Consider the following 20,125-nt stretch of genomic DNA (forward strand, 5'->3'; position numbering starts at 1 on the left):
AACTTCTTCCTAACATCCAACCTGAATCTACCCACTTCTAGTTTGTTGGGGTTTTTTTTCCCATTCCCCTAGTCCTATAATTACCTGACACTTTAAAAATTCCCTCACCTGCCCCATTTCCCCCCTTTTTCCCCTCAAATCCCAGAGCACCTGGGCTCTCTTGGAGTCTCCTCCCACCCCAGGTGTGGCCACTTGGCCCTCCCCACCCACTCCCCTATTTAATCCCCCCCAGGAAAGGCAGAAGCCCTAAGCTGAGCCCGTCTGGGCTGAGGGATCATCCTCTCATCACTGGTGAGTGCCCATGGTGCACACTGGGTGATGGTGGTGGTGACAACAAAGGCTGGGGGGCCTGGTGGCCCCCCGGTTGTTAGAAAGAGGATTGATTGCCATTCTAACATCATCCAAAGGTGCTGGCTGGGGCTCCTTACTGGGGCTGAGCTCCTCTGTGTGGTATCTTGGCTGGTGAGGGTTGTGCCCCTGGCTCTGGGATAGGTGCAAAAAGGGTGGTGGTGGTGCAGTAGCTGTTAAGTCAGATGATATGCTGATGACACTGGTTTTACCTGGAGGCCCTTTGAGTCTGCTCTCACCATTCACTAAATCTCTGCTTTTGTGCCTCATTTACAGACCACTTCTTCCCCCTTACTGCTTCCTTTCAGAAATAAGGAGGGAAAGGCGGGGAAAAAAGCAATAAAGCATATCTGGAAAACACATTCACTTATCAATCAACTCTGAACAGGAAGAGGAGCAGGTTGGCAAGTGAGAATCACTCCCTATGAATCTCAAGACAAATTTCATAAAGAACAAAGAGAAAAAGGTTGGAAAAAGGGGTGTTGCTTGAGGGAAGGGAAGCCCCAACTGGTCATAGTTCGTTCCTCTTCGCACGTTGAGCTTTTCTCTATTCAAAATGGTGAGGCCCCAGAGCAAACTAGAGGATAGAACAAAGGAAAAACCCATGTGATAGTAAGGAGTTGGGTCTTATTTGCATGACCTAGAGTCAAAGTATGTGTGGATATAGCAATGCTACACAAAGGGATCTCAAGGAGCCAGGGCATTGAGGGGCTTGGTATCAGCTGTCTGTACACAGGCAAAAGAGGGTGTTGAGGGCAAAGCGCATTATTCGCGTACCTCTGTGCACTGTAGTCTGGGCTGTTGTGAAAGCCCTGAATTACCTTCCTCTTTTTGATTCTCCTTCTGAACAAGTGTTCAGAGTTTTCAGTAGCAGGCTAGACCCTCAGCAGGGAATAAGGGGCTGAGACTGATGTGGGTGCAGACCCATGGGTGCCCTGCAACCAACGCATCTCTGGCTCTCTGGAACTGCGAAGAGAAACTTTCTTTCAGTCTGGTGCAATTTTTGGTCTGAGCAACAGAAAAATGCAAGCTGGCCTGAATGGTATTTCAGCTCAAAGTTAATTTTCACATTTTACTGGACTGGAGCTTAAGAAGGAGTTATCCAGTATAAGGGTGGTGAGACTCTGGAATAGATTGCACAGGGAGGCTGTGGATGCCTCCTCCCTGGGGGTGCTCAAGGCCAGGATGGATGAGGCCTTATGCATCTGAATCTAGTTGAGGTGGGGAGCTTGGAGTCTCTAAGGTCCCTTCCAACCTAAGCCATTCTGTGAACACCCACTGTAGAGGGATTTAGTCCCTGTTCATGTTGGTGTATTCATTTATCCAGCCTCTGCAGTTTTCCAGTTAACACCATCTTCAGCCCAGATGCTCATGTGGAATACAAGACCCAGGCCATTTGGGAACAACTAAGTCATCTCAGACTCTGCTTTTACTAGGGTTAATGTCAACTGGAATTGACTTTAATTAATCTGCTTTATCTTTAATCCTACCACACTCAAGCGCCTGCCTCATAAAACCTCTGCACAAATGATTAAGCACAGGAAGGCCTTCAAAGCAGTAAGAATGCTACAAAATCACAAAGATGACAGTGACTGTAACTGTGTGTGCATTGTCATCAAACAATCTTCCACCCAGGGCACACAGGTATGTATGAAAAGGCCTGCCATCTGTCACTGGCAAATACCCAAGCATTATCCAACAGGGCAGCAAAGCTCTCAGCATCTCAGGTTTGTGACATTCATCAGCTCTTCCCATTCTGTTTATTCTGTACAATACATTTTTAAGGTACAGGCTTCAATGCAATGTTGAGCCAGTAGAATCCAAATAACATTTGTCTTATCTCTCCCCAGATTAAGGTTTCTCTCTACTATGGCTTATTTACTGTAGTTGCTATGTTCACATGTGACCAATGGTGAAGTGGTTGTCTCAAGAGCCTCTGTAGAAAAGTAGACTTCTAATGACCTGTTCCTCCCAGTTTGCAGAGCATAAAGACAAAATGCCCTCTTCTTCAGTATTCCAGTGGTAAATTTGCAGTCTGTCTCAGTTTATCCTATCATTGTGCTAAAGACAGGCTATAATTTACATCTAGCCTTCATGAAAAGAAAATGGCTGTGAGAGATTACACCTTGTTTGCACTCATGAAGCTTTTACACCTGGAGAGAGAACCATGTCAAACTTGATTAAAATTGTATGTCTTGCCATTGTCACATCAAACTGTTAAGCACTTGAGATATGTCCAGAGTGCATTAACCTGCCAATGCTTGGTAAGGCAACACTTAGGTGTTGCTGCTAAAATAATGCTAATACTGCACTGCATGTAGTATAGGGCAGTATGGCAGGAGTCCTCTGCTTAGTTAATGAAATTTTCATTTTACGACTGTGGTAAAGAAGCAAGGACAACATTTTGACTTGACTCCAGACTTGATGTCATGTTTTTACATCTGGCTACTGCAAAAGCACCTGATGGAGCTGTTGGACAGCAATAAATTAATTCAAGAATAAGTGGTCTTACCAAACAAATTATTACTCTTGTCTCCTGTCAGGGCTGTTCATGTGCTCAATGTACCTACAGATGAATGATTTCTCTTCAGCACTGCTGGGGACAAACAACCTTCCAGGGCAGTGGAAGCTTGGCAGCAAGCACAGTCTGTAAATTATTATGGTTCAGTCTTGGAAGAATGACAGTGTTCACACAAAGCACCCAGGGACAGCTAGGAGGAGGAAGCTCTGGTCTTCTAGAAATGCACATCCAGGTCCCTGCCATTCCACAAAATGCCTTTTGCTCCTTGCTTGAGAAAGTCACGCAACTTTCTACACATGGAATCATTACATTCCCAGAGGACAGCAGCTGAAAGAGCATGGGGCATGCTGAGACCTTATTAGAGAGGCCTGACTGCTGTTACATCTGTGATGCTCTTAAGCAAATGCTGTTTCTGCTTTGCTATAGGCTCATTCATCAGCTGAGGCTGCAGGTACCTGTTTAGAGCAGGGTCAGCTGCAGCATGGAGCTCAAGACGTTGTTGTCAGACCCTGAATATCTCCAAAACCAGGGACTTTAAAACTTCTCCAGGAGATTTATAGCTGTACTAAACAGGAGCTCAGTTAACAAGAACCAGTGTCAACAGAAATCACAGTATCACAGTATCACAGTATCACTTAGGTTGGAAAGGACCTCGAGGATCATCGAGTCCAACCTGACACCGCAGACCCCATGACTAGACCATGGCACCAAGTGCCACGTCCAGTCTCCCCTTGAACGCCTCCAGGGTCGATGACTCAACCACCTCCCTGGGCAACCCATTCCAATGCCGAATGACTCGCTCGGTGAAGAACTTCTTCCTCACCTCGAGTCTGAACCTCCCCTGGCGCAGCTTGAGACTGTGTCCCCTTGTTCTGGTGCTGGTTGCCTGGGAGAAGAGGCCAACTCCCTCCTGGCTACAACCACCCTTCAGGTAGTTGTAGAGGGCAATAAGGTCACCCCTGAGCCTCCTCTTCTCCAGGCTAAACAATCCCAGCTCCCTCAGCCTCTCCTCATAGGGCTTGTGTTCAAGGCCTCTCACCAGCCTTGTTGCCCTTCTCTGGACACGTTCAAGTGTTTCAATGTCCTTCTTAAACTGAGGAGCCCAGAACTGGACACAGTACTCAAGGTGCGGCCTAACCAGAGCAGAGTACAGGGGCAAAATATGCCTGAAATGAACCACAGGGACAGGCTTGGGCTTCTAAATTCTGGGTTTGTCTTCTCCTGGGCTCTTACCATCAGGCCGGTAACTTGATGCTTACTGGTAATAGTATATTTTTCACTTTCTTTAAGGTTTCTTTTAATGTTTTCCCCAAAGGGGAAAAAAAAAACAACGAGAACTGTTGTGCTTAGTGAAGATTACAGAAAGATGGAAGTTTGAGTTGGCTTTTTAGAAATTAGTTAAGAATTCTTTTCTTTGAAAGTTATTACCTACAAGCCAGCTCTGGTTGCAGCTGGACATCGCAGTATTTTGACTTTTTTTCCTTTCCTTGTCACATTGCCCATCCGGTGAAAAAGGGCAAAATGCATGGCTGAAAGAGAATTGCCCCTTCTTTGCACCATTTGTAATTTCAAGTATTTTAACCATCCTGGAAGAGCCAGGCTTGTGGTGCAGTTTAGTGATTCTGATGTTGGAAAGTACAGAGACTTTACATGCGGACAGAGCAACAAAAGGGCTAGAAAAATGTGAAAGGGAAGAAGAGAGGGAAGAGCAAAATCAGAGGAAAAGCAATTTACTCAATTTCCCAGTCATCTAAACCACTTTTCTTGGCAATATTTTGAACAAGCTGAGAAATTCTTCTATTGAAAGACCAAAAAATCATGTCTGCAGCACCTGCTTTATCGTAATATCTCTAAGACAAACTCAGGCACATATTTTATTGATGATCTGGAGGAGGGCATTGAGTTCATCATCAGTAAATATGCTGATGTCACCAAGCTGGGGCAGGTGTTGGTCTGCTAGAGGGTAGAGAGGCTTTGCAGAAGGACCTTGACAGGCTGGACAGATGGACAGAAATCAACGGCATGAGATTTAACACATCCAAGTGCTGGGTTCTGCACATTGGCCACAACAACCCCATGCAGTGCTACAGGCTGGGGTCAGAGTGGCTGGAGAGAGGCCAAGCAGAAAGGGACCTAGGGGTACTGGTTGATGGTAGGCTGAACATGAGCCAGCAGTGTGCCCAGGTGGCCAAGAAAGCCAATGGCATCCTGGCCTGCATCAGGAACAGTGTGGCCAGCAGGAGCAGGGAGGTCATTGTGCCCCTGTATTCAGCACTGGTTAGGCCACACCTTGATTCCTGTGTCCATTTCTGGGCCTCTCAGTTTAGGAAAGATGTTGAGTTGCTGGAATGTGTCCAGAGAAGGGCAACAAAGTTGGTGAGGGGTTTGGAGCACAAGCCCTCTGAAGAGAGGCTGAGGGAGCTGGCGTTGCTTAGCCTGGAGAAGAGGAGACTCAGGGGAGACCTTATTGCTCTCTACAACTACCTGAAGGGAGGTTGTAGACAGCGGGGGTTGGTCTCTTCTCCCATGCAACCAGCACCAGAACAAGAAGACACAGTCTCAAGATGTGGCAAGGGAGGATCAGACTGGATGTTAGGAACAAATTCTTCACAGAAAGAGTTATTACACATTGGAATGTGCTGCCCAGAGAGGTGTGGAGTCAGCATCATTGGAGGTATTTAGGAGGAGACTGGATGGGGTGCTTGATTGCATGGTTTAGTTGATTAGGTGGTGTTGGATGATGAGTTGGGTGTGATGATCTTGAAGATGTCTTCCAACCTCATTTATTTTATTTTCATTGAACACCAGCATTAGCCAATGGCAGTTTCCTTTACACAGTGTATGTGGGAAAAGGTGTGAAAAGCTAGTTTAGTTCTTAAAACTACGATGGAGACAGAAAAAAGGTGTTTTAATCCCCCACTAACAAGGAATATTTAATGACCACCCCCAAGAGGTGAATATGTCATCAGCCAGGTAGATAGTGTCAACTGAATTGCTGCCAAAGTGAGGACAAAATAAATAAATGGAGGTAAAAGGTTACAAAAGACAGGCCAAGAGTTGCTGTTTCACTTCTTCCTTGAATGTGAGGGAGCAGGCAGTAAAGTTAATTAACTGCCCCTGAGATGGATAGGCTTTCTGCTGTAGTTTTCCCAATTGTCATGAAAGTTGCCCTGCTCAACATTTATTCAAGTAATTGCAATTAGCAAACAAGTCATCCTTCTCATCAATTGATCAGGCTCCCAAAGTGTCAGGAAAGTGATGGCTACCTGACTTCCCCCAGCTTTTTTTTTTCTCAGATTTTGCTGATAGATGCCTAATTATCAAGTCAGAGTTATGTTCCCTTCTGTCCAGTCTGCTCCTGAGTCTTCCTGGGCTCTGTCATATGCCTGGCAGCAATTAGCTGGTAGCACGCTGTTGCCCAAAGGAAATCATAGTGTAAAGGTTTCTAAAGATGCAAAATTCGGTCTCCCCAAACCACTGAAGTGCTTAGTTTCCCATATAACTGATGACCAATAAGGACTCAGTGCAACTAAAAAAGCACTGCTTTATTCCAGGGAACATGAGAGATGCTGTGAACTGTGTATACTGAACAAGGATGTTTTCCATTAGCCAGCTCTAGAAAGAGCAGAGAGGATCCACAGTGGAAGTAAGCCCAAGAAATGCATTTCTGCCTCAGTCTCTCTCCCTTGCAGACAGTGCCCAGCCAGATTTCCAGCTCCCATGACTCAGTGCTGTTTCATAGTCCTGAGCTGCACCTTTTCACACGAGTGGAGTAATTGGCACAGTAATGGCTTGTATTCCTCTTCTACTTGAGTACACTCTCGTCCATTGAAGTTGTTAATGGTTTATGGATTGAGCTCAGAATTCCTCTTCAGCATTAGTAACTTCCTTAATTACAAGCTGATAATCCAGAAACAAATCCCACCACTAACATCAAGTATTGCAGTGAACAAACTGTCCTTTTGTGCTTCTAGGGGGAACTGTGGAGGATATGTTCTCACACATTTCTCTTTATGGCTGTAAGCAAACATGAAAAGCCAGTTTTGATAAAGGGCTTTATCATGTGCCCCAAAGCAGTTCATCCTAGCAACTGTAAATGTCAGGACACAGTATAAATGGTTTTATGGTACCAGTTGCTTTATACTTAAAAGAGTATTCATATCAGATGCTGTGTTTGCTTCGGTGTATCACTGCAGAAAACACTTTTACCCAGGTGATATGAGAACAGGCTGGGTCAATGGCAATGCTGCACACAGAGTGGAGTGATGTTAGTTGATTATAACACACTCAGGACACAAGTCTGCACACAGAAAGGTGCTGCCTCAGGGAAAGCTGTCACATGAACAAAAGCTTTGTGTTCCAGCAGTCAAAACAGGACAGGAGTGGAAGCTGGGCAGGTAGCAAGCAGGCTGTATTTCTTCATATGCTGCTCTCTCATGTCTGACCTGCAGACACTTGTCCTGCAGCTCCATCACAGGTGGTGTGCCCAGCCCAGGTGACTTCCCTAGGAGCTCTCCTCATATAGCAAATCACAGAATCGCCAAAGTTGGAAGATACCTCAAAGATCATCAAGTCCAACCTGTCACCACAGACCTCAGGACTAAACCATGGCACCAAGTCCCACGTCCAATCCCCTCTTGAATACCTCCAGGGATGGGAACTCCACCACCTCCCTGAGCAGCACATTCCAATGGCTAACAACTCTCTCTGTGAAGACCTTTCTCCTCACCTCGAGCCTAAACTTCCCCTGGCACAGCTTGAGACTGTGTCCTCTTGTTCTGGTGTTGTCACAGATTTGTTCTGTTATTGGTAATAATGACCATTACCAGTTACCATATGATTAAGACAATACTATATTAATGATAAAGTAATAGGGAATACATTTTGGGGAAATCATTCCTCTGGCAGTTAGTCAGCACTGATTCTCAGCTGCCTATCTGCAGATGCTCTAAAACCTTCTGTGAAACTTCTCTGAATTTTAAGTAGGCAAATTTTCTCCTTACAGCAGTGCCCACTTTTTAGTGGTCTTTCAAGGAAAACTTACATTCTGAGTCAGAAATGAAATCAGAGTAAAATGTCTTTTTCATTTGTTACCCGTGATCTTCACGCTCACCAGCTCCACATTGCTGTCACATGCACAGTCAGACTGCCTCATCTGTCTGTATTTATTTACTCATTTATCACTAAACTTATAACTATTTATTTTGGTTTTTTGATTTGTCATTTCAGCAGCCTACACTCTCTGGCACAAATTCCTCAAACTCTCATGATTCCCACCTCATATCTGGACATCCCAACACGAGTCAGCAGACAACTGTTAACAAAACACCATCGTGCCCTGTACAAATACATGTGCAATCCATTACACTTACAATTCAATGCTTAGCAGAGAAATTAGCATCAGAAACTCCATTTTCTGTTTTCTTTCTGGTGAAAGTGAAGCTAGTTTCCAGCAACAAAGCTCTGTGGCTTGTCAAGTCCTTTTCATTACAACAATTGGCATTTAAGAGAAAATAAAGAATGTGTTTGCACATTTCAACTCCCAGAGCAAATCATCTTCAGTGGATTTGGAAATCAGTCATGATGGACTAGGACAGGAATGAGGACTGGGTTCTATCGTTCCCAAAAAATGTTCTCTCTTGATGCCTGTTCCGCTCCTCAGCCAGTCCATTCACCACATGGTATCAAATGTGGCTCAGTCCAGAGGCTCTCATTTAGTGTAGCAAATGAGCCAATAAATCTAACATGTCATAATCCCAAAGCCAAGCAAAAAACACGGAGCTGAATCTTCTGCCAGGCTAAATCTGCACAGCCACAGTAAATCCTCTGTTCAGTTTTCATTAATGTCATCTGGAGACATGACTAAGTTATTCTAGATTGTACCACCAAAGCTGTATTGTGGAGTTTGTATGGATTTCATTAATATGTGTTGACAGCTTAGAAGAGCTGGTCATAGTGTATAAAGAGACTGGGACCTTTTCACAATGGCACACTCAAATAGGAGCCTCTGTGTGTCCTGTTGTCATGTTTTCTGCTCTTAGGGACACATCTAAGAACCAGTTTCAGTGCTGGGAGAATCCAGCCTTGACCAGAATGAAGTTAGCCTAGAGAAGAAGAATGAAGTTTAGGCTGAAAAAGAGGAGGCTTAAGGGAGACCTTATTGCTCTCTACAACTACCTGAAGGGAGCTTGTAAACAGGCAGGGGCTGGTCTCTTCTCCCAGGCAACCAGCACCAGAACAAGAGGACACAGTCTCAAGCTGCAACAGGAGAGGTTCAGACTGGATGTTAGGAAGAAATTTTTCATAGAGTGATTGGCCATTGGAATGGGCTGCCTGGGGAGGTGGTGGAGTCACCATCACTGAAGGTGTTTAGGAGGAGACTTGATAGAGTGGTTGGTTGCATGGTTTAGTTGATTAGGTGGTGCTGGATGATAGGTTGGACATGATGATCTTGAAGGCCTCTTCCAACCTGGTTTATTCTATTCTAATTGGGGGAGGGGGAAGAGGAGAATATCTGTCTTGAAAATTAACTTTCTTGTCATGAGTAGGCAGGGAAATTATTGATTTTAGGTGAGGGCATCATATTAGTTTCCAATCTCCTTCTCCCAGTCACCTGGATTTTGCATCCCAAGACATTCATCGCCCTCTGACAGCTTCTCTACCTTAGAGCAAGAGAAACACACCACCAGCCATTGCAGCTGGACAAATGATTCCACAGGCTTATTCTGTCTCCTCATAATCAAACTCTAGCCAAAGATTCTTGAACTGAATGTGAAAAGGATTGTAATACCCAGAGCAAGCTGGAAAGTCTATCCTCAAGAGACTTTTACCTCTGGTTAAGGTTGCAGAATCATGATCCCATCCTCTTCCTATGATTTGAAAACTGCAAGTTCTTTGCGTTCTGGAACTACATTGTCAGCACATCCAAATATGCTAACAGTTTCTCTACAAGACTGCTGTAGTTGCTTCTCCCCTTCATGCCAGCTACTGTATGCAATCAGGCTGCATTGAGGATGAAAGGTATTTTTAAAAAGGGAGAACCTAAAAATCTATTGAAAATCTCTGCTAATCTCCTCCACACTTATGTTACAGCTGTGCAATAATTTCCTGGACTCATTACTATGGAAGCGTTTTGTGGTCATATTATGCAGTCCAGCAGTTACTAGTGTGGAGTCTCATTGACTTGTAAATGATGTATCATCTCCATTTTCATATGCCTAAGAAAGTGATTCTATTAATACTATTGCATTTTTGCTGTTCCCTAACTAAGCCTGCCTGTCATAACATCTGTCTGTACACCCCAGGAGATAAATCACCAAGAATTGTTTTCCCCTTTTTCACTGATATAATCTGCTTTAACTCCACTGATACTGTTTGAGCTTTCAGGGGAGGTAGTTGTGTGGAGGAGGAATCAGAAGTTGAGTGTTGTAAAAGCACTTGTGCATTCATCAAACCAAGCAACTCTAATCAGCATCCTGGAGGTGCAGCTGGTAGCAGAAACCTAGGGAAGAAGCAGAAAGGACATCCATAGAGACATCTTTGCCCTTGATGCATTGTTTCAGTTTACAGTGGAAACCTGGAGGTGTTATTTTTGGAAGATGCTTTTGTTTGGTTATGTTTGGTAGATTTAGTTAGACTGTTCTTCCACTACACCTCTTCACTTTTGGAGTCAGCTCTGGTGAGGCCACACCTTGAGTACTGGGTCCGGTTTTGGGCACCTCAATACAAGAGAGATGTGGAGATGCCGGAGCAAGTGCAGAGGAGGGCAAGAAAGCTGGGGAAGGGCCTGGAGTTATGAAGTTGGTCTTATGAAGAGCAACTGAAGGAGCTGGGGCTGAGAGGAGACCTCTTGCTCTCTACAGCTACCTAAAAGGACGTTGTGGAGAGGCTGGTGCTGGTCTCTTCTCACAGGTACTTAGTGATAGAACAAGAGGGAATGGCCTATAGTTGTGACTGGTTTATACTGGACATTAGGAAAAATTGTTTCACAGCAAGAGTGGTCAGGCATTGGAACGAGCTGCCCAGAGAGGTGGTTGAGTCACCAAGCCTGGATATGGGTCAGTGGTGGTGTCAGCATCACTGGAGGTGTTTAGGAAAAGACTGGATGGGGTGCTTGGTGCTGTGGTTTAGTTGATTAGATGGTGTTGGGTGATAGGTTGGACTTGATGATCTTGAAGGTCTTTTCCAACCTGGTCTATTCTATGCTATTCTATATGTATACTTGTTGAGACTTGATTTCCCTCACAATAAAAACTCCTTTAGCTCTTTGGTGTACACCTAATTTACCTATGTCTGTATAATTCTATTCAATTTTATAACTTCATCCAATTTCCTGCTACAAGCTGAATAACTTCTTATAGCTTTCTGCAGCAAAACCACAGTTCTGGCTTCTTTTTTGTCACTAACTTAAAATAAGTTCTTTTTTAATTTTTCCTGGGTTGTTGTTTTTTTCCCCAAATTGTCTGAGAAAATGGAATTTAAAAGTAAAAATTATTGCTTTGAAAACGTTTTTAATATCAAAATACCTCATTGGATCATGGGAAAGAAGTGGCACATTCACCACACTTGATGAATGCACTTAGGGGAAGATATTGGCAATGAAATGTGTTTATATCTCTTAATACAAGCAGCAGTGAGAAACCCATCTCTCTGCCATTCAGTTTTATCAATATTTACTGAGGGGAAAGTCAAATAGAGAAGAGAAAGGAAGTAAGAAAAAGAAGGAAACATCAGCCCTTTTTTTTCTTCTTCTTCTTAAGGGCTCCACTTCTAAGGTATTTTCTGTCCCCATATAAGAAATTCCCACAGTTTCAGAGACTGGGATGGCCACTGTAGAAATCAGAACAGCATGTTGTGGTGTCCTTGAAATGTCAAATAAGCCAGACGTTGGAAACTGTTTAGAAACTATCTTTAATGGGAAAATAAACAGAAACTTGATACTTTGTGCTTAACAGCAAGCTCTGAGCAGGACAGCAAACTGAGCGACAGAACTAGAGCCAAAGTCCCCAGAAACGTTAACACTAAGCTGTTGCACACTGCTATGTGCTAGGCCTTTCCACATTGCAGCATCCATTGTCCTATGCCTTGCAAGCACAGGGTTTATGTAGTGCTAGTGTCCTTACAGGCATGCTCTGAGGTTTTCATGCTTTAGCTTGCAAAGTACAGGAGAGCAAAGCTCATTTAGGTGAGGGCAAGGTGAACTTTGGTACTGCTTTGCTTCAGAATTGTGTGCTTTCTTGTTTCTCTTAACTCTCTCTAAGTGATGCCATTTTTCCCCTTAGTCACAGCTTGAGTGTCTCCTTTTGACTGTTCATTCCCTAAAGCTAAAGTACAAACCCTGCCCTCCTGTCCCTGTTCACCTCCCAGCCTTCCTGGCATTTCTTTAGTGTTGCTTAAATCTGTACAAACAATAAATGCTCCATCTATGTATTCCCTGAGGTCTGAGTGCCCCTCAATTTCTCCATCCTTGAATGCTTCAAATGACTTCTCTTCTCTTACTGTTTGGGGTTCTGTTTTTGTTGTTGGTGGTTTGGGTTTTGGTTGGGTTGTTTTTGTTTGGTTGTGGTGGTGTTTGTTTGGTTTTTTGCTGTTTCTAACCCTCAAGGACTCTCTGGTCTTTTCTCCTTTCTTACCCACAGCTGTAATTATATTTTTCCAGCCTGTCAATTATGCCAGTTTCAATGAATTGTTTGCTTGCTATACCAACAAACACCACCTGCTTTCTTCCCCATGCCCTTTATAAAACCTATAAAAACCACAGAGAACTGACACTTAGCAGCTCCTGAAACCCCACAAACCATGAAGTTTCAAATAGGCAATAATAGCTGGAGCTTAAAATATATATTGAATTATTCGTTACGGTGATGTAGTCACAGGGGCTGTGGGTGACAAAAGCCAAACAGTTGAGGGGAAAGACAGAGACAGATTTACCAGGCTGTGAATGAGGTAATGAATGCCCTATCTGACCTCCTTTCTCCCACCAGTCATACTGTCAGATCTATATAACCTGCTTAACACTGGCCTGCACTCAGTTCACTCCTGCTTCCACATTCCCTGCAGCTCACATAGGCAGCAGATCTTGGCAGGCCCCACACACCCAAAACCAGGGGGCTGGAGCTATCTGAAAAACATTTTCTGTGCCTGTAAGCTGTATTTGAACATTTCTTATTGCAAACATATGTCATTTAGGATGGATCCTGGTGGCCAAAATCCCCCTAAACTCTAGTCTGTAAGTGTAGTTTTTGAACAGAGAGAAGTTCTGCAGAGAAGGGAGAAACACAAACACTCGTTCAATATTTTTATTGAGTTATAAACCTGAGAAAGAAAGTCTGGATGGAGACTGGACCAAAGCTTTTTGTGTCTGAGGCAAGCCTTTGAATGATCATTGTGTTAACACTGGTTTCTTTTCTTACAACCTGACTGATTATGAAGTTGAATTACTCTGATCCTCATCTAGGGCTGTCCTCCATGCAGTCCTGAGGGACTTGGACCTTAACTACAGGCAGCACAATTCCCCATAGACTGTCACATAAATAAAAAAACATTCTCTTAAATCTGCAAAGATTTTTTATTCCCTTAGAGGAGGCAGCAGCAATAAAATCAACATTAATTCTGCATTGCTTCATTCCATTCTCAGGAGAGAAGTCCCAGTGAATTATAGTGAGAAGCCACTTTCATTTTATCATGTTTTAATATCTGCCAGAAAGTTGTAAAGAAAAAAAAATGCATTTCTTTTTCAGCTAGAAAAAAAGAAGAAGGTTAATAATTTACTAGGATTTAACAGTGCCTGCTCCACCTGGCATATTAAGTGAAAGGAGAGGCATTCCAACCATTTCAATATCATCCTAGCTTTATTGCTCTCCAAGAGAAGAGGCTTAAACAGTTCCTTAAAATAGTAACACTGAACATTTTCTGGTATTGGTTTTGAAGATGTGAACTTCTTGCACCCTGATGCCACTATCAGAAGAGACCTGAGCTGGCCCTCTTCTCCCTCTGGGCTCTGCAAAGAGACATTTGGTTGCACAGGTCAGACAGAGCAGTGCTGAAGCAATATAACCAATATATAGCAGCTCTGGTTTGACAGAGAATCTTCTTTTTTGTTTTGGGTGGTGTTTTTTTCTCTGCCCCACAGCACTGCTCAGTGCAGAGAGAACAGGAGATATCTGCCTTTATTCTCTCTGCTGGCCCCAGAGTGGTGCAGCAGCTGCTCTACACTTCTTCACTGACTGCTTTCACTGGGACTGACTCAGCAGGAAATTTTATTATTAGGATTATTACAGCTGAGAGTTACCAAGCCTGGTAAATCCCTGTTAAAATAACACACAAAAGAGAGGCAGTTCCTGCTGGGCTCTGTCTTATATGTACTTGGTGTCAAATGGAAATGGGTTGGTTTGCCCTTCTCCTAATTGAATGCCGGTCTGCCACAGCAGATACCATGAACAGCTGTATTGATTATTTTCTCTTCCATAAACTGGCAATAGAGTTTTGAGGGATGCTGGACAGCCCCAAAATGAACACAGAACAGCCTGGAAGTTAAACAAGTTGCCCAAGGTGATTTTTCAAAGATTACCAGTTCCATTTCACTCCCACACCCTGTGACACCACAATGAAGTTGCTGCAAGACACTCAGCAAGAAAGAGACATTGTTTTGGCTAAAGAAAAAAACATCTATAGCTGTCCTCCCGCAACACTCAGCCTGGTCTCAGGCACAGCTGCTAATAATAAACTCTACAAAGCTAGTATAGGGGTTTGAAAGAGAAATGACAAGAAAGGGAATGAAAGGAATGGAGCCTTTGACAGTTATTTGCTCCCAGAGTGATTTGCATTTGTTTTCTGTGCTGGGAACAGGGAGTAAGCTCCAGTAAAGTCACCAAATACATGGTAACCTCTAAGTCAAGCTTCTGCAGAGAATATTAAGGTTCAGCTTTGTTTCTTCAACTGCCTAATGCTAGGTGTTTTCATCACTGTCTTCTCTTCATTGAGGCTAGAATTTTTGGGTTTGATTTTCTAGACAACCTTTAATTTCTGACCAATTCCCTGAATAGCAGTCATAATTATTTCAAAACCCTGTTTCCTCGTTTGTCAGGTAGTACAAAACAAAGCTGGATACATGGCGATCAGCAGGCTGACCGGCACACTGAATACCATGGAGACTTCAATCTCAGCAAGTCTGAAAAACCTCAGTGAATAAGCAGTCACTATGTGACCCCCCACAGCTTTCAGAATCCCTGCAGCAAATCCCCAGCCTACAGACAAAGAAAGAAGCACACATCTGGTAAGCAAAATGCACTTACTTTCATACCTAAGACACGCCTGCAGATGACCATTCTCTTTTAAAGGGATTTTAGAAGAGATGGAAATCTGTGTATTTGGGGATAAAAATCTAATTTGGCTAAAAGAGAATAAAGAAAACTTCCCCTGGGAAAGGCAGCACAGAGCAAAGGAGCACACACGATTCTCCAGCTCTTTCTGCTGGCCAGCTTGAAGACAGTAGAACGAGAAAGACACTATCCCTTATGTTCTCCTGGAATGACCTCCTGGCATACTCCATCTCACAAGGGACTTCCCTTGGGTGAAAGTGAGTTAGTCTTTAATGCCTTCCTCTATTTCAGTCTGTTGTGGCAGATGAAATGGAAAGCTTCAGCTTTTCCCTCTCAGCTCCCCAAAGCCCTGGGGAGGCTGCCACATTTTCCCTGCCTTAGCCACAGGCTCTGTCAAGGCACTCAAGAGAGGCTTTTCAAAGTCCAAAATCACCATTACTGTGTCTCACAACTAGCCCTGAGTTAGCCTCAGTGTGCTACTATTCAAGTTCTTAAACCCAGAGGCTCCTAGCAGCCAGAAGAATACATTCTATGGGAAGGGCCCCAACTGCAGCTAGGTACAGCCCTGGAGCTTCCACCCCAGTGGTGTCATGGATCTTTGTGCCTGCCTGTGCCAGATGCCAGGGGACACCACAGCAAAGGGCAGCAACACATTCAAGACACTTGATACAGACAGGCTAAACGTGCTAAGGGAAGGAAACCAGAATGGGAAACCTGTCACTCTGTCTCCTCTGCCTCTTACTCTGTTCTAGCCTGCTCATCTTTCAGGATGTTGCATTATAAAAGCAAATACCTGGAAGCTCAGCATGAAGCACATCACCTTTCTGGTGTACGTGATGGCTCACACAGCCCCAGAGCTGGATGATGAAACAGAAAATTTCTCTGACAGGTCTCCTGCTCTGTCTTATGCTCCTTGGTTTGGTTTGGTTTTCCTAAAGAACAATAGCCCCATGCATTAGCTTTTAATTGTCCCCCATAAGAACACCACTGTTCCCTGCTATGGCCTTGGTCTTTCTCCACTTAGGTTTTTAACTCCTTTAAGCTTCAAATGAGATCTACTGAGCACTGCAAAGAGAAGCATAATGGACTACTGTGAGGCTTCATTCTAGAAATAAATAAAACACACAAAAAAAAAAAGGGGGGGGGGGGGGGGGGGGAGGAGGGCGAGGGGGAATATGCCAAAGGGAGTGACCTTGAATTGTCTGAATTGGCCACATTACCTAAAAGTCATGTTTAGGAGTCTGTCATTCAAGGTCCAGCATTCAAGTTCAGGTACTGCAATTTACAGAACTTGTGTCATTAAAGGAAAGCATTCTTGCTCTGCCTGCACTCAAGTGTGAGCTGGCAGATTGCTGTCCTCCTGAGCTCCAAAGAACAGGCTTCAAGCAACCACTTTGGGTGGTTTATTAGACTTTTACTCTGAAATACAATGACTAATATAAGGAATTTGCAGTTAAATTCGCTGGGTTTTGGTTTTTTAATCACTGAAACAATTTCTCTGCTTCTAGCTTGCACAGGATGAAATTCTGTTTCCAGATCCTTTTGCAATTGCTATTGGGTGCTGACATTGGGATTTGATTTATTTAAAGAAAAAAAGAAACTCCAGTATGTGACCCCTAGAAATGCTACACAGAGATTTCTCTTCTAGCTCCTACAATTTCTCTTTGACTTTAAATTTCAGGATGTTCATTTGTAATGCAGAAATCTCTCCACGTGATTATTTTAGCTCCATCAAGGGGAAGTGCAGCTTAGGAGGACGCAGACAAAAGGAGGACAGAGAATACATCTTAAAAAAATCCTTTTTGCTCCGTACCAGAGTGCAGAAAAAATTAGGTGAATAGGTTTGATTTTTCTTTTTCTTTTCTTGCTTTCTCTCTTTCCTTCATTATAGCATTAAGTCATGATTTTGTAAAGCTCCAGTTCAGGAGAAAATTCAGGGTAGCTCTTCGAAGATGCCTATACAGAAAAATTAGGTGGAAAAGGTTGGGTTTTTCTTTTTCTTTTCTTTCTTTCTTTTTCTTTTTCCCTTTATTATAGCATTGAGTCATGATTTTTTAAAACTCCAATTCAGGAGAAAACTCAGGTTAGCTCTTCGAAGATGCGTGACATGATTGAAAACAACTGCTCACCGAAGCTCAGTTTGCTGCCAAAATGCCGCTGTGTGACAAATGCGTCGTCTTCTAAAACCATTAATCTGGCTTATATAAAAATACTCTATAACACTTCTTTACAGGCTCAAAAACTAACTTCAGTGTTTTTTTGCAGGGAGAACATTTTGGAACCACAAGGAAGCCATAAAATAAGGCAATCAAGACCCAGCTTCTTAAAAGTTAGAAAAATGACAAAATTGTTTTCAAGGCTTGAAAGCTTCTGAGATAATGGAAGAAGCACTGCAAAATAAAATGCTCACAGAGCCAAAAGATGAAGGACTAGAGAACAGAAGTTCCTTTGGCAGCCTTTATTCACCCTCCTCAGTCTCCTGAAGGGGTGACAATTGTATGGAGCCAAGAGACAGATGTGAAATCAGTCAATTCCTGCCACAGAAAGGTGGCTAACAGTGGGGTGGCCTAGAAAATCCAGTTTATGGTTCTTGCTGCTCTTGGGCCTGGGAGAGGTGAGACCACTTTGTGTAGCCATGTCTCCACAGAGCCAAAAAAAACACCTCAGCCAAAACAGATACATCCTACTCAAAGAAGGCACAGACAATAACTCCTCACCCTCTCCAACTTCTCCCAGATTTTGGCAGCATGGGACTGTACACACTCAAGTACTGCTACTTAACTTCCTTCATCCAAGCATCCTTCTCCTTCCCCCCCCATTCCAACTCCATGTTAAGACAGCAGCAATCCCCTTTCCCAAAAGAGATGTTAGACCCTCTCTAGGGATATGAGCATACCGTTTGCAGTGCAAGAATGAGATGGTCTTACGCATCCTACATTCTTTCCCTAAAAAAAAATTTTAAAAAGCTCTTAGAAATTCTAGTGAAGGTTTTATCTCCTTCCTCAGGAGTGACACCTCCTCCTTTGCTCTCTGAAGTTATTTATGGAGAAAGCAAAGATTCATGCTTTCTTCTGAGTTCCCTCAACGAGTTCCTTCTAGTGGGATCCAGGAGGAGATATGGCAGCCACTGTGCCTTCCTACAGTACAGCAGGCCATTGGAAAATTCCTGCAGGCACCTCTGTGGGATTCAACATCGAGGTCTCTCAGTTTAATAAATTACTGCCTAACACCTAAGTCACAATAATTAATCATTTTACCATCTTAGGACAAAACAAGCTGGAAAATTCCTGCAAAATTTCCTGGAAATATTCTGCAGGTACCTTTGTGGGATCCAGTATCAAGATTCCTCAGTTCAATAAATTACTGCCCAGCACTTGAGTCATAATAATAAATCATTTTCCCTTCTATGGAGATAAGTAAGGAGTAAATTAGAGTATCAAGGAGAGAAGTTTAAACCAATATATTTTAATTCCTATTTGCTGTTGCATTACTCTACCACAGAATCACAGAACGATAAGGGTTGGAAGGGACCTCTGGAGATCATCTAACCCAACCCTGTGCAAGAGTAGATTCACCTAGAGCAGGTTGCACAAGACAGCATCCAAGCAAGCTTTGAATGACTCCATAAAATCTGGGCAGCCTGTCTCAGTACTCCACCACCCACAAAGCAGAGAAGTTTCTCCTCATATTTAGATGGAACTTCCTATGTTCAATTTTGTGCCAATTACTTCTTGTCCGGTCACTGGGAACCCCTGAAAAAAGGCTGGCTCCATCCTCCTGATGCCCAAGTATTTATAAGCATCCCTTCTCAATCTTTTCCAGGCTGAAAAGCCCCAGGTCTCTTAGCCTTTCTTCATAAGATCTGTTAAAGGCAATAACTCACTAAACCACAAGCTCACATATTTGAGGTGTGGTGTGATTGGATCTGCTCAGTCCATAAGATGATGTTAAATGGTGTCCGCTGGAAAACCTACCATCTGCAGCCAGTCCTGCACAGCATCTTCCTCCTCATGCATGGCAGTGATCCCTCCCATCCAGCACAGGCTTTCAGGCATAGCTGATGTATAGCATATGGTTTCCATGCTAGCAGTCCTGCCCCTGAAATTAGACTGACTGCCATGGAACAGGTGCCCTAAAGAAACTGCAAGGAGAAGGTGGCCCAACTCTTCACTCTGCTCTCTCTTAAAGGTCTTTTCCAACCTATTCTATTCTATTCTATTCTATTCTATTCTATTCTATTCTATTCTATTCTATTCTATTCTATTCTATTCTACTACCTAAAGGAAGGTTTTAGACAGGTGGGGGCTGGTCTCTTCTCCCAGGCAAGCAGCACCAGAACAAGAGGACACAGTCTCAAGCTGCATCTGGGGAGGTTTAGACTGGATGTTAGGAACAAATTCTTCATAGAGAGAGTGATTGCCCATTGCAATGGACTGCCTGGGGAGGTGGTGGAGTCGCCATCACTAGAGGTGTTTAGAAGGAGACTTGATGAGGTACTTGGTGCCATGGTTTAGTTGATTAGGTGGTGTCAGATGATGGGTTGGATGTGATGATCTTGAAGGTCTCTTCCAATCTGGTCTATTCTGTTCTGTTCTGTTCTATTCTATTGCTAAACAGCAAAGCTAGAGCAGTCTTGATCAGACCTCACCTTGCAGGCATGTGAACAGTCCAGTGAGCTGCTTTACAAATGACTTGGCTAGCTTGAGCAAGTCTGTTTCTAATGTCAAGAGGAAGCCACTCACACACTTACTCATGCTACACCTCAAGGCACGTGACTTCATGTCCCACACCTGCCGGATAAAACATTAGTGTCTGCTCTGAATCAGACACTCTCCTGTACATCAGTGCCAACAGTGGATTGCTCATTTCATCTACCTCTGATTTCCCCCTACTGATAGCAACAAATCCCAGAAAATTAGGTGTGATTTAGACAGTC

At 43.5% G+C, this 20,125-nt stretch overlaps 1 long non-coding RNA gene across 1 annotated transcript; it reads left to right on the top strand.

The window, feature by feature from the left end:
- Nucleotides 1–264: 264 nt before the first annotated feature.
- On the top strand, nt 265–17,603 carry LOC137441596 (uncharacterized). The gene is made up of 3 exons (XR_010987444.1): nt 265–291; nt 14,955–15,143; nt 17,455–17,603. It is a non-coding gene; the product is annotated as an uncharacterized lncRNA (long non-coding RNA).
- Nucleotides 17,604–20,125: the final 2,522 nt, after the last annotated feature.

This window comes from Melanerpes formicivorus, unplaced genomic scaffold (assembly GCF_026170545.1).
Source record: "Melanerpes formicivorus ecotype bairdi unplaced genomic scaffold, bMelFor1.0.p_v2 SCAF_6, whole genome shotgun sequence".
In the NCBI taxonomy this organism is placed as follows: domain Eukaryota; kingdom Metazoa; phylum Chordata; class Aves; order Piciformes; family Picidae; genus Melanerpes; species Melanerpes formicivorus.